Consider the following 13327-nt stretch of genomic DNA (forward strand, 5'->3'; position numbering starts at 1 on the left):
CCTAAAAAGTATTGCCTAATTACTAAAATAGGTAAAAAAATTAATTTTAAAATTAAAAGTATAAAAGTTGAAAAATTTTAAATATTTTAAAGTTACTATAAAAAGTAATTTAGACAAAAGTTAAGCACCAAAGAAAAGGCACCATAGGATTTGCCTTAACTTGAATGTGTTAGGTAAGTAAGTACTAATTATTACCACTCACCACTCTCAACTACTTCACTTCCAACGTTATTACCGCTTCTTTTCACAATTTTATCTAGCGGCTCAACTTGCACTTATTTTTTTAACTAATTTTTACTTTTAAATTCAAAATTTAAAATTTGAAATTTGAGACATTGATAATATTAGCGTTAAGTAATGACATTATGTACATAAATAGTGACTTATAGCATTATGTACATGAAGGTGATAATTAAAAAATTTATGAAAGATGATATGTCAAGAAGGATATAAATATATGAATATGAATATAATATTTAAAAAAAAATATTAGAATAGATGTGGAGAATGACACGTCAGAATTTCATTATCTGCATAACCCTCTTTTCAAAGATAATTATACATATACATATACATTATACATTATACAATATACGATTATACGATACGATACGATTATACGACGATATGATTTCAAGTTTTTATTACTCTTCTCTTTCATTATTTTTTTCTTTTAACTTGAGGTGTTTGCTATGGTGCCTAAAAAGTATTGCCTAATTACTAAAATAGGTAAAATAATTAATTTTAAATTTAAAAGTATAAAAGTTAAAAAATTTTAAATATTTTAAAGTTATTATAAAAAATAATTTAGGCAAAAGTTAGGCACAAAAAAAAAGCACCATAGAATTAGCCTTAACTTGAATGTGGTAGGTAAGTAAGTACTAATTATTACCACTCACCACTCTCAACTACTTCACTTCCAACGTTATTACCGCTTCTTTTCACAATTTTATCTAGCGGCTCAACTTGCACTTATTTTTTTAACTAATTTTTACTTTTAAATTCAAAATTTAAAATTTGAAATTTGAGACATTGATAATATTAGCGTTAAGTAATGACATTATGTACATAAATAGTGACTTATAGCATTATGTACATGAAGGTGATAATTAAAAAATTTATGAAAGATGATATGTCAAGAAGGATATAAATATATGAATATGAATATAATATTTAAAAAAAAATATTAGAAGAGCTATGGAGAAAGACACGTTAGAATTTCATTATCTGCATAACCCTCTTTTCAAGGATAATTATACATTATACATTATACATATACATATACATTATACATTATACAATATACGATTATACGATACGATACGATTATACGACGATATGATTTCAAGTTTTTATTACTCTTCTCTTTCATTATTTTTTTCTTTTAACTTGAGGTGTTTGCTATGGTGCCTAAAAAGTATTGCCTAATTACTAAAATAGGTAAAATAATTAATTTTAAATTTAAAAGTATAAATGTTAACAAATTTTAAATATTTTAAAGTTACTATAAAAAGTAATTTAGGCAAAAGTTAGGCACCAAACAAAATGCACCATAGAATTGGCCTTAACTTGAATGTGGTAGGTAAATAAGTACTAATTATTACCACTCACCACTCTCAACTACTTCACTTCCAACGTTATTACCGCTTCTTTTCACAATTTTATCTAGCGGCTCAACTTGCACTTATTTTTTTAACTAATTTTTACTTTTAAATTCAAAATTTAAAATTTGAAATTTGAGACATTGATAATATTAGCGTTAAGTAATGACATTATGTACATAAATAGTGACTTATAGCATTATGTACATGAAGGTGATAATTAAAAAATTTATGAAAGATGATATGTCAAGAAGGATATAAATATATGAATATGAATATAATATTTTAAAAAAATATTAGAAGAGCTGTGGAAAAGGACACGTCAGAATTTCATTATCTGCATAACCCTCTTTTCAAGGATAATTATAAATTATACATATACATATACATTATACATTATACATTATACAATATACGATTATACGATACGATACGATTATACGATGATACGATTTCAAGTTTTCATCACTCTTCTCTTTCATTGTTTTTTTCTTTTAACTTGAGGTGTTTGCTATGGTGCCTAAAAAGTATTGCCTAATTACTAAAATAGGTAAAATAATTAATTTTAAATTTAAAAGTATAAAAGTTAAAAAATTTTAAATATTTTAAAGTTACTAAAAAAAGTAATTTAGGCAAAAGTTAGGCACCAAACAAAAGGCACCATAGAATTGGCCTTAACTTGAATGTGGTAGGTAAGTAAGTACTAATTATTACCACTCACCACTCTCAACTTCTTCACTTCCAACGTTATTACCCCTTCTTTTCACAATTTTGTCTAGCGGCTCAACAGGCACTTATTTTTTTTAACTAATTTTTACTTTCGATTTCAAAATTTAAAATTTGAAATTTGAGACATTGTTAATATTAATGTTAAATAATGACATTATGTGTACATAAATAGTGACTTATGGCATTATGTATATAAAGGTGATAATTAATAAATTTATGAAAGAGGATATGTCAAGAAGGATATAAATATATGAATATGAATATAATATTTAAAAAAATATTAGAAGAGCTGTGGAGAAGGACACATTAGAATTTCATTATCTGCGTAACCCTCTTTTCAAGGATAATTATAAATTATACATTATACATATACATATATGTAAACCCCGCTAAAATCGGTAAATTATTAGCTAATAAATTGAATTTTTATTAGGAAAGCTAAAAATGCAAAACTCATATCAAAATAGGATTGAGTGGAAGGGAGTACTAGAAGAGGGAATCATCTAACCAACTATTTATTTGTGGGAAGAATCGGTTATACCGGAGAAGAAGGAAGAGAACGGTAGGAAACTTTATGCAGAGAGAGTGTGCTAACGAACCTTCGCGACTCGATCTAATCCTTCTTTTGAAACCTACATTGACATTCGATCCGGAGCTCTTCCTAAATAGCTTGACTACCTTTCTAACTTTACTCCTTGTGCACATGAATATTGTTTCTTCCAGGATGAGTCTGAGCTTGTCTTGGTATAAGCGCGTAATCCTTGAATATTGTATGCTCGCTATGACTAGAGTTGCCCCTATTCGCAAACCATGTTCTTCAGAATCAGCTGAGACTTCTTTGACTCGTACGCTCTGTTCTTCTTACCAAAGGTCTCTAATTTGAACTCTTTTCTTGAGATGCACCTAGGTTCCTCTCTTTGTGCATTCCATCATTTCGGTATAATCCTGATCAACCGTGTACAAGATTTCCTTTCTGACTCATTACGAACACCGTTTGTATTGCTCATTCATTTTTCGAGCTTAATGTCCTTTTGAAAATTAACTCGAGCCTATATTAGTATCATGTATAAAATATAGCTGTGACTGTGGAGATGTTGATTCTTTAAGAGCATGACTTTTGGATACGGAAGATGAAGCAGGTAAGCGTGCACCATCAAAAAGAGTTTTGGAGCTTTAAATTCTTGTCGACCACAAAGCCTATAATTAGTTTAATGCGCTAGAAATACACCGGTTACATGGATACCTGAATATGAAGAGAGCTTTCAAACTCCAAGAGAAGGATTAACCCCAAATCCAGTAATTAGAATACCCGAACTTATTTAACAACTCAGAATTAGTGCGATACATTACCAGAGAGGTTTAGGATACGTGTAAATACAACATCGTGAAGTGGTAACGGACGCCCTGAGTAAGAAGTTTCTGGGGAAATGCTTGGATACAAATTTCGGAGAAAGGAAGGCTAGATAAGTTGGAACTTTAAATTGGATATTAAGGGTATAGCTAAAGGAGTCAAACTAAATCTATTGCGGTTTTAAAACATAGCAAAGACGAAATGCAGGAAGCGTGAGGGGACGATAAAGACCTACCGAGGATGTCGAAGTCTGGCAAATGAAAGGGAACTAAGAAAAGATTTATATGTTTAATGTCGAAATAGAGATCCTAAAGTCAAAGACTTAAGGAGTGCAATAACGGTGATAAGGGGCTACTAAGAGTACTGAAGCCAGTTGAATTCAGAAGACACCAAGAGAGGGTTATGTATTGAGGTCGGAAGTTGAAATAAGAAACTGTTGTTCGAAGCTTACAAGAGAAAATTTTCGAAGTTACCTTGAGATTTCTAAAACCTACCATGAATCCAAGAAGATATTTTGAGCAGTCAGAAATGAAGAATGAGGTGAAAATCTATGTGATTACAAGTTTGACATATGAGAAAGAAATGAGAGACCACCAGAAACCGTTCGAAATGCCACAACCATCGAAGGTTCTACATTAAAGGTAAAAGGGAATAGCTATCGATTTTATAATAGATTGCCAAGGTCTAGGACAAAAGGTGATGCTGTTAGAAACTCGTGGATCAAGTGATCAAGTCCGTTTTTTCCATCGTAGCAAACTACTTATTGGGGATATCAACGAGACTATACATCAGAAAGAAGGTGAGACTCCATAGTACGCTAAACACCTCTGAATTAATCGGAAACTAGAACATCGAACGTCTTAATTCCTGAATTTGATAGCCGAGACAACAAAGAAAAAGTTACACAAATTTGAGTAAAGATTCTCATTGTGGAAGCCGACAAAAGAGATAGGCAGATCTAAGAAGAGGACTTCTCAAGTTGGAAGGAAGAAGATACCTATTTCTGAATATTACTTCAACAAACTAGAAACGGATGAGCAATCAAAAAATAAGAAGTTAAATCCCGCCAAGTTAGCCCATTTCAAATTTTGGAGAGTATTGATGGTCAGTGGTGTGCCAAATAGTTTTTTTTGTTGTACCTTTCGGACCTATTCCAACGTACTCCGTATGTCGTAACTTCTAAAGCACGACTCTAAAACAAATTCATGTCTTACAACCTGAGCCGATTTAAATGAAAGAAGATGGAGGTTTTGAGTAACGAGGTCAACTTCAAGAACCACTGAGTATGCCAAAGGACTATCCACACCTCTTGTCAGATGACTGAATCTGAATTTTGAGGGCAAAATTCCTAATTAGGTGGGTAGGATGTAAACCACGCTAAAATCGGTAAATTATTAGCTAATAAATTGAATTTTTATTAGGAAAGCTAAAAATTCAAAACTAATATCAAAATAGGATAGAGCTCATCGAAACGAGAATTTTGATACCAATTTCGAAAATTTGGCCCAGAATCGAACCGGAAGGGCCGAACCGGGACCCAAACCGAGCCCTTGGTCCAACCGGACCCATAACATAAATGAAGCAGCAGCTTCATCTTCTCCATTTCACAAAAGCAACAAAACACACAGCAAGGGGGGAGGAGAAGAAACCTAACCCTCACCTTTCCTTCTCACCATCATAACTCCTCCGTCCGGGCTCCGATTGCCGCACCGTTCGCGGCCACGCGCTCAGTGCGTCGAGCTCTATCTTTCTATCTGAACAATTTCACTAGTAAGCCTTCTATTAAGTTCAGAATTTCTATCCCGCTTTCTTGGGTAAACTTGAAAACCTATGGTGAATCTTGTCCAATTTCTATGTTCTAGGTTCAAGTTAGCTTCCGAAACTTGTAGGCTCAAGCTATTGAGCATATGAGTATGGTAAGAACACCCTAACCCTAGCTCAATCTTGTAATTGTGATAGAAAACTGATTTGGAACATATATATATGTACTAGGTGTAGGTTAAGTGGGTGTTTATGCATTGGAATTGATTTGGGATTACTTGGAGGTTTGTTGGTGACCAAGGCTTACTTTGGGGCTATTTGATTGAGCTTGGAGGGGCTGTAATTTTTTGTTTAGAGGCTGCCTAGGGGGAATTAAGTGATCGGCCAAGGTATGGTTTAAGTTTCGCACGTTTAATATTTACGGTGTTGTGAAAACTTAGGTTAGAGGAACCATAGGATAAGTTGAATATTGGTGGTCAAAGATGAAAAGAAACAGATTTCAGCAAGCTATGCATCAACTTCCAATGCTTGTAACTCTTAGAATTGAATAGCAATTGGGTTGAAACTAAGACACACTTGTTTCTGGATGAGCTAGGAGTTCCCAAACCAAAATTTAGCTTAATTAGAATTTTGTAATAAAAGTTATTCAAATTGAAAGGTACTAAGCTTGTTGGTTTCTAAAACATATTTTGACTCATTTTTACTTAAATTTCAGGTAATATAACTTCTTCATTAAAAATGGTATTAACTCAGAACTAAATGAGAAAGAAATCTGGATGAGTAAAGTTTAACTACATTAATTTTTAAAGTCATTGGATTTAACTTGGATTTTATATTGAATTTTGAATATCACATGCTGCTACTATTTTTCTGGTTTTATGCACTGCAGAGCAGTCACGGTTTTTCCTTTATTCCTGAGGCTACAGAAATTAGAAAATTATGATCTTTGGTTTGTTAGAAATCTTATTTCAATATGAACGCCTGGACATAAAGTTTGCGCAATTCCGAGTTCATTTGTTATATTGAAAACAGAAAAGAAAATAGAGTGTCGAGGATGTCTTAGTGATAGTCATGAGTTCGAGAAGTTAAAGTTTAATCTTCGTGTGATGTGATTAATTTAATGTTAGAGTTGGGTTGATGTTAAGATTATTCGATATTAAAGAGGTTGAGAAGAGTTTGATAAATGGTTTGGTCGGGACCCGGAAAGGGTAAACGTGATGAATTATAAGAGAATGATGTGAAAGCTAAATGAATACATGTTGTTATGGCTATAAAGAACGAATGTAAGGAAATGATGATGATAAATGATGAGATTTGGGAATGACTGTGTGTGGCCGAAATGGTCGATATGGCAAGTAGAGGACGAAAGTTCCCTCTCTTGTCGTGATGCAGATGTGGGGAAGGTGGAAAGGCACTTTCCTTCGTATTATTCCCCCCACATTCTTCTCTGGTTGCAAGGTGGAAAGGCACACTCCTTCGATGTGGAAATACACTCTCCTTCGTATATCCTCCAGGATAAGGTGAAAAGGCACACTCCTTCGATGTGGAAAGACACTCTCCTTCATTTATGATCCTCCTGGAGATGCGCAACCTAGAGACCAATGTCTGGGTTAGCTACCAGATGTGTCGGGTTCTAGCAAAATAACCGACACGTGAGCTCACGGCCAGTAGGATAGACATTCATCATATGCATATGTGTGCTTTGTTTGCTATGCCTTAATTGGGAATGCCTAATTGATATATATCACCTGCTACTTGTATATTTGCTACTTGTATTATCTGTTCATTACTTGTGCTTGAACTTGTTTGGTTGTTTGTTCCTGTTGCATTATGGATGATGGAGGGATGGAGGAAATGGAGAAATGGTTTGGTGATAGGTGTGGATTGAAATTGAGCAAGTTAGGTAGATTTAGAATACCTACCCTTGTTTATGGTTTTTGTTTAGTAATTAAGTTGGATAATTGTATAACGGAGTTCTAGGATTGCTTATGGCATTCTCAGGACCCTATTTATTATACGGTGGCACTTTTACCATGCTGAGAACCTCCGGTTCTCATTCCATATTGTATTTTTGTTTTTCAGATGTAGGTCGAGAGGCTCCTCGCTAGGCCTCTGGATCCTGGAAAGCGAAGTAGTCCTTTGGTGTATTTTGGCTTCTGGCTGTATATATGTATATATATGTTTAGCTTACTGAGGCATGAATGCTTATGAGCATGCATTTGGGACTTTGAAATACTAAACTAGAGATATTGAGACTGATCACCTTGATATCACTTGTTTGGTGTGAATAGGAACCAAATGGCGTCTCGTGGGCGCGGTCGTGAGCGTAATCGAGGTCAAGGACGGAGAGCTAATGAGGTAACCATACCAATAGATAGTTTGACCGATATCGTGACCGCACTGACAAGTGTTGCTGCTGCCATTGGTACTGTTGCCGCCGCGACCATCCGAGTAATGGATGGGATAGAACCACAAGCTGGAACTGGCAACAATGATGATAATATATATGAAGGTGGACATAATGCTCCGAATACAGGGGTACCACTGAGTTATCTGGAGCAGGTTAACGTGGGTCAGGCAACGGGAGAAAGCTTAAGGAGGGCTGAGGTAGCAAGAAGTGATCACCGAGAACCCTTCACAAAGAAAAAGGGAAAAATTACACCGAGGAGCCACACTAAAAAAGAATCGCTTTGTCGCTTCACATTCTAAGCGCTGGAGCAATGACCGAAGGAACTATAACCGTCCGGATCCGAATGCTGAAGGAAAAACTAGTACTCAACTGGATGATTTAAGGTGCCCAAGGTGTAAGAAGTACCATCCAAACAGATTGTGTAGGGCCGGATTAGGCGTATGTTATAAGTGCGGGAGACTAGGGCATATGTCTTGGAATTGTCCATACAGAGAAAATCGGGATGCAACTGAATTCAATTCTCATAGCCGAGGTAATTTTAAACCATCAGTTGAATTTCTAATTTCCTTGCATACCGTTAATATGTAACACTCGTTCATGATGCATGACAAGTTTTAGTAATCATGAGGTCCAAGTCGATGATTAGTCAAAAACTATTGGTTGTTGAGACGGAGTGACACTTAGCTACCTTAGAGGGGTGGTTAGACTTTTGAAGGTTAAGGATTAAGTGACGTAGTGGAAGCAGGTTGGACCATATCTAAGGAATCAGGAGTGTTGAGGGTTACGCGGAGTTATTGTTTGGAATTTAGTGACGGTGAAACTTTGAGGAAGAGGAGTAGAGCGAACACAACTTTTTAGAGCTTTAAATTCTTGTCGACCACAAAGCCTATGATTAGTTTAATGCGCTAGAAATACACCGGTTACATGGATACCTGAATATGAAGAGAGCTTTCAAACTCCAAGAGAAGGATTAACCTCAAATCCAGTAATTAGAATACCCGAACTTATTTAACAACTCGGAATTAGTGCGATACATTACCAGAGTGGTTTAGGATACGTGTAAATACAACATCGTGAAGTGGTAACGGACGCCCTGAGTAAGAAGTTTCTGGGGAAATGCTTGGATATAAATTTCATAGAAAGGAAGGCTAGATAAGTTGGAACTTTAAATTGGATATTAAGGGTATAGCTAAAGGAGTCAAGCTAAATCTATTGCGATTTTAAAACATAGCAAAGACAAAATGCAGGAAGCATGAGGGGACGATAAAGACCTACCGAGGATGTCGAAGTCTGGCAAACGAAAGGGAACTAAGAAAAGATTTATATGTTTAATGTCGAAATAGAGATCGTAAAGTCAAAGACTTAAGGAGTGCAATAACGGTGATAAGGGGCTACTAAGAGTACTGAAGCCAGTTGAATCCAGAAGACACCAAGAGAGGGTTATGTGTTGAGGTCGGAAGTTGAAATAAGAAACTGTTGTTCGAAGCTTACAAGAGAAAATTTTCGAAGTTACCTTGAGATTTCTAAAACCTACCACAAATCCAAGAAGATATTTTGAGCAGTCAGAAATGAAGAACGAGGTGGAAATCTATGTGATTACAAGTTTGACATATGAGAAAGAAATGAGAGACCACCATAAATAGTTCGAAATGCCACAACCGTCGAAGGTTCTACATTAAAGGTAAAAGAGAATAGCTATCGATTTTATAATAGATTGCCAAGGTCTAGGACAAAAGGTGATGCTGTTAGGAACTCATGGATCAAGTGATCAAGTCTGTTTTGCCCATCGGAGCAAACTACTTATTGGGGATATCAACGAGACTATACATCAGGGTGAAGGTGAGACTCCACAGTATGCTAAATACCTCTGAATTAATCGAAAACTGGAACATTGAACGTCTTAATTCCTGAATTTGATAGCCGAGACAACAGAGGAAAAGTTACGCAAATTTGAGTAAAGATTCTCATTGTGGAAGCCGACAAAAGAGATAGGCAGATCTAAGAAGAGGACTTCTCAAGTTGGAAGGAAGAAGATACCTATTTATGAATATTACTTCAACGAACTAGAAACGGACGAGCAATCAACAACTAAGAAGTTAAATCCCGCCAAGTTAGCCCATTTCAAATTTTGGAGAGTATTGATGGTCAGTGGCGTGCCAAATAGTTTTTTTTTTTGTCGTACCTTTCGAACCTATTCCAACGTACTCCGTATGTCGTAACTTCTGAAGCACGACTCTAAAAAAAATTCATGTCTTACAACCTGAGCCGGTTTAAATGAAAGAAGATGGACGTTTCGAGTAACGAGGTCAACTTCAAGAACCACTGAGTATGCCAAAGGACTACCCACACCTCTTGTCAGATGACTGAATCTGAATTTTGAGGGCAAAATTCCTAATTAGGTGGGTAGGATGTAAACCCCGCTAAAATCGGTAAATTATTAGCTAATAAATTGAATTTTTATTAGGAAAGCTAAAAATGCAAAACTAATATCAAAATAGGATAGAGCTCATCGAAACGAGAATTTTGATACCAATTTTGAAAATTTGGCCCATAATCGAACCGAAAGGGCCGACCGATTGAACCGGGACCCAAACCGAGCCCGTTGGTCCAACCAGACCCATAACATAAATGAAGCAGCAGCTTCATCTTCTCCATTTCACAAAAGCAACGAAACACACAGCAAGGGAGGAGGAGAAGAAACCTAACCCTCACCTTTCCTTCTCACCATCATAACTCCTCCGTCCGGGCTCCGATTGCCGCACCGTTCGCGGCCACGCGCTCAGCGCGTCGAGCTCTACTTTTATATCCAAAAAATTTCACTAGTAATCCTTCTATTAAGTTCAGAATTTCTATCCCTCTTTCTTGGATAAACTTGAAAACATATGGTGAATCTTGTCCAATTTCTATTTTCTAGGTTCAAGTTAGCTTCCGGAACTTGTGGGCTCAAGCTATTGAGCATATGGGTATGGTAAGAACACTCTAACCCTAGCTCAATCTTGTAATTGTGATAGAAAACTAATTTGGAACATATATATATATGTACTAGGTGTAGGTTAAGTAGGTGTTTATGCATTGGAATTGATTTGGGATTACTTGGAGGTTTGTTGGTGACCAAGGCTTACTTTGGGGCTGTTTGATTGAGCTTGGAGGGGCTGTAATTTTGTGTTGAGAGGCTGCCTTGGGTGAATTAAGTGATCGGCCAAGGTATGGTTTAAGTTTCGCACGTTTAATATTTACGGTGTTTTGAAAACTTAGGTTAGAGGAACCATAGGATAAGTTGAATTGTTGGTTGTATTTAATTATTAGCCTTGTAATATTGTTGGAATAGATTTATTGGTGGATATATATTGGAATTATGAGGTGTGGAAGTTATTAATGGTGTGCTCTTATATTTATTTATGATGGATTAGGATTGGTGTTTGTTAATAAGGATGTAGAGTTGTGTTGTGGTGGTATTGCATATGCTGTAACTAATTATGTAATAATCAGAATTTCATGAGACCAAGTTTGGGATAAACTCGGGAATATAAGAAACTAAACTGGAAAATTTGAGACCTTTTTATTAAATATACAATTTATGACAAATTTTTAAAGTTAGGTTGTTAAATCTGTCCTGCAGCAGAAAAGGTCAAACAGGGCAGCAACTTGTTTGTCTTGCTGCGACTTCTACGAGTTGAGTTTTGGAGCGAAACAAATTTTGTTATAAAATTGATTAACTTGCTTTATTTCTCTAAAACTTCAAAATTTTAAGAGTTGAGGATTGGGAGTTGTGAATTTTTGAATATTGGTGGTCAAAGCTGAAAAGAAACAGATTTCAGCAAGCTATGCATCAACTTCCAATGCTTGTAACTCTTATAATTGAATAGCAATTGGGTTGAAACTAAGACACACTTGTTTCTGGATGAGCTAGGAGTTCCCAAACCAAAATTTAGCTTAATTAGAGTTTTTTAATAAAAGTTATTCAAATTGAAAGGTACTAAGCTTGTTGGTTTCTAAAACAGATTTTGACTCATTTTTACTTAACTTTTAGGTAATGTAACTTCTTCATTAAAAATGGTATTAACTCAGAACTAATTGAGAAAGAAACCTGGATGAGTAAAGTTTAACTAAATTAATTTTTAAAGTCATTGGATTTAACTTGAATTTTATATTGAATTTTGAATATCACATGCTGCTGCTATTTTTCTGGTTTTATGCACTGCAGAGAAGTCACGGTTTTTCCTTTATTCCTGAGGCTAGAGAAATCAAAAAATTATGATCTTTGATTTGTTAGAAAGCTTATTTCAATATGAACGCCTGTACATAAAGTTTGTGCAATTCCGAGTTCATTTGTTATATTAAAAACAGAAAAGAAAATAGAGTGTCGAGGATGTCTTAGTGATAGTCATGAGTTCGAGAAGTTAAAGTTTAATCTTCGTGTGATGTGATTGATTTAATATTAGAGTTGGGTTGATGTTAAGATTATTCAATATTAAAGAAGTTGAGAAGAGTTTGATAAATGGTTTGGTCGGGACCCGGAAAGCGTAAACGTGATGAATTATAAGAGAATGATGTGAAAGCTAAATGAATACATGTTGTTATGGCTATAAAGAACGAATGTAAGGAAATGATGATGATAAATGATGAGATTTGGGAATGACTGTGTGTGGCCGAAATGGTCGATATGGCAAGTAGAGGACGGAAGTTCCCTCTCTTGTCGTGATGCAGATGTGGGGAAGGTGGAAAGGCACTCTCCTTCGTATTGTTTCCCCCACATTCTTCTCTGGTTGCAAGGTGGAAAGGCACTCTCTTTCGATGTGGAAAGGCACTCTTTTTCGTATATCCTCCAGGAGAAGGTGAAAAGGCACACTGGGATGATGGTGCCTAAAAAGTATTGCCTAATTACTACAATAGGTAAAATAATTAATTAGAGACCAATGTCTGGGTTAGCTACCAGATGTGTCGGGTTCTGACAAAATAACCGACACGTGAGCTCACGGCCAGTAGGATAGACATTCATCATATGCATATGTGTGCTTTGTTTTCTATGCCTTAATTGGGAATGCCTAAGTGATATATATCACCTGCTACTTGTACATTTGCTACTTGTATTATCTGTTCATTACTTGTGCTTGAACTTGTTTGGTTGTTTGTTCCTGTTGCATTATGGATGATGGAGGGATGGAGGAAATGGAGAAATGGTTTGGTGATAGGTGTGGATTGAAATTGAGCAAGTTAGGTAGATTTAGAATACCTACCCTTGTTTATGGTTTTTGTTTAGTAATTAAGTTGGATAATTGTATAACGGAGTTCTAGGATTGCCTATGGCATTCTCAGGACCCTATTTATTATACGGTGGCACTTTTACCATGCTGAGAACCTTCGGTTCTCATTTCATATTGTATTTTTGTTTTTCAGATGTAGGTCGAGAGGCTCCTTGCTAGGCCTCTGGATCCTGGAAAGCGAAGTAGTCCTTTGGTGTATTTTGGCTTCTGG

At 35.6% G+C, this 13327-nt stretch overlaps 1 long non-coding RNA gene across 1 annotated transcript; it reads left to right on the forward strand.

Annotated features, from left to right (window-relative positions):
* LOC107648438 lies at positions 5289-11534 on the forward strand. The gene is made up of 3 exons (XR_002349351.1): positions 5289-5451; positions 10767-10820; positions 10899-11534. It is a non-coding gene; the product is annotated as an uncharacterized LOC107648438 (long non-coding RNA).

The sequence above is a fragment of the Arachis ipaensis genome, chromosome B06 (assembly GCF_000816755.2).
Source record: "Arachis ipaensis cultivar K30076 chromosome B06, Araip1.1, whole genome shotgun sequence".
NCBI lineage: Eukaryota > Viridiplantae > Streptophyta > Magnoliopsida > Fabales > Fabaceae > Arachis > Arachis ipaensis.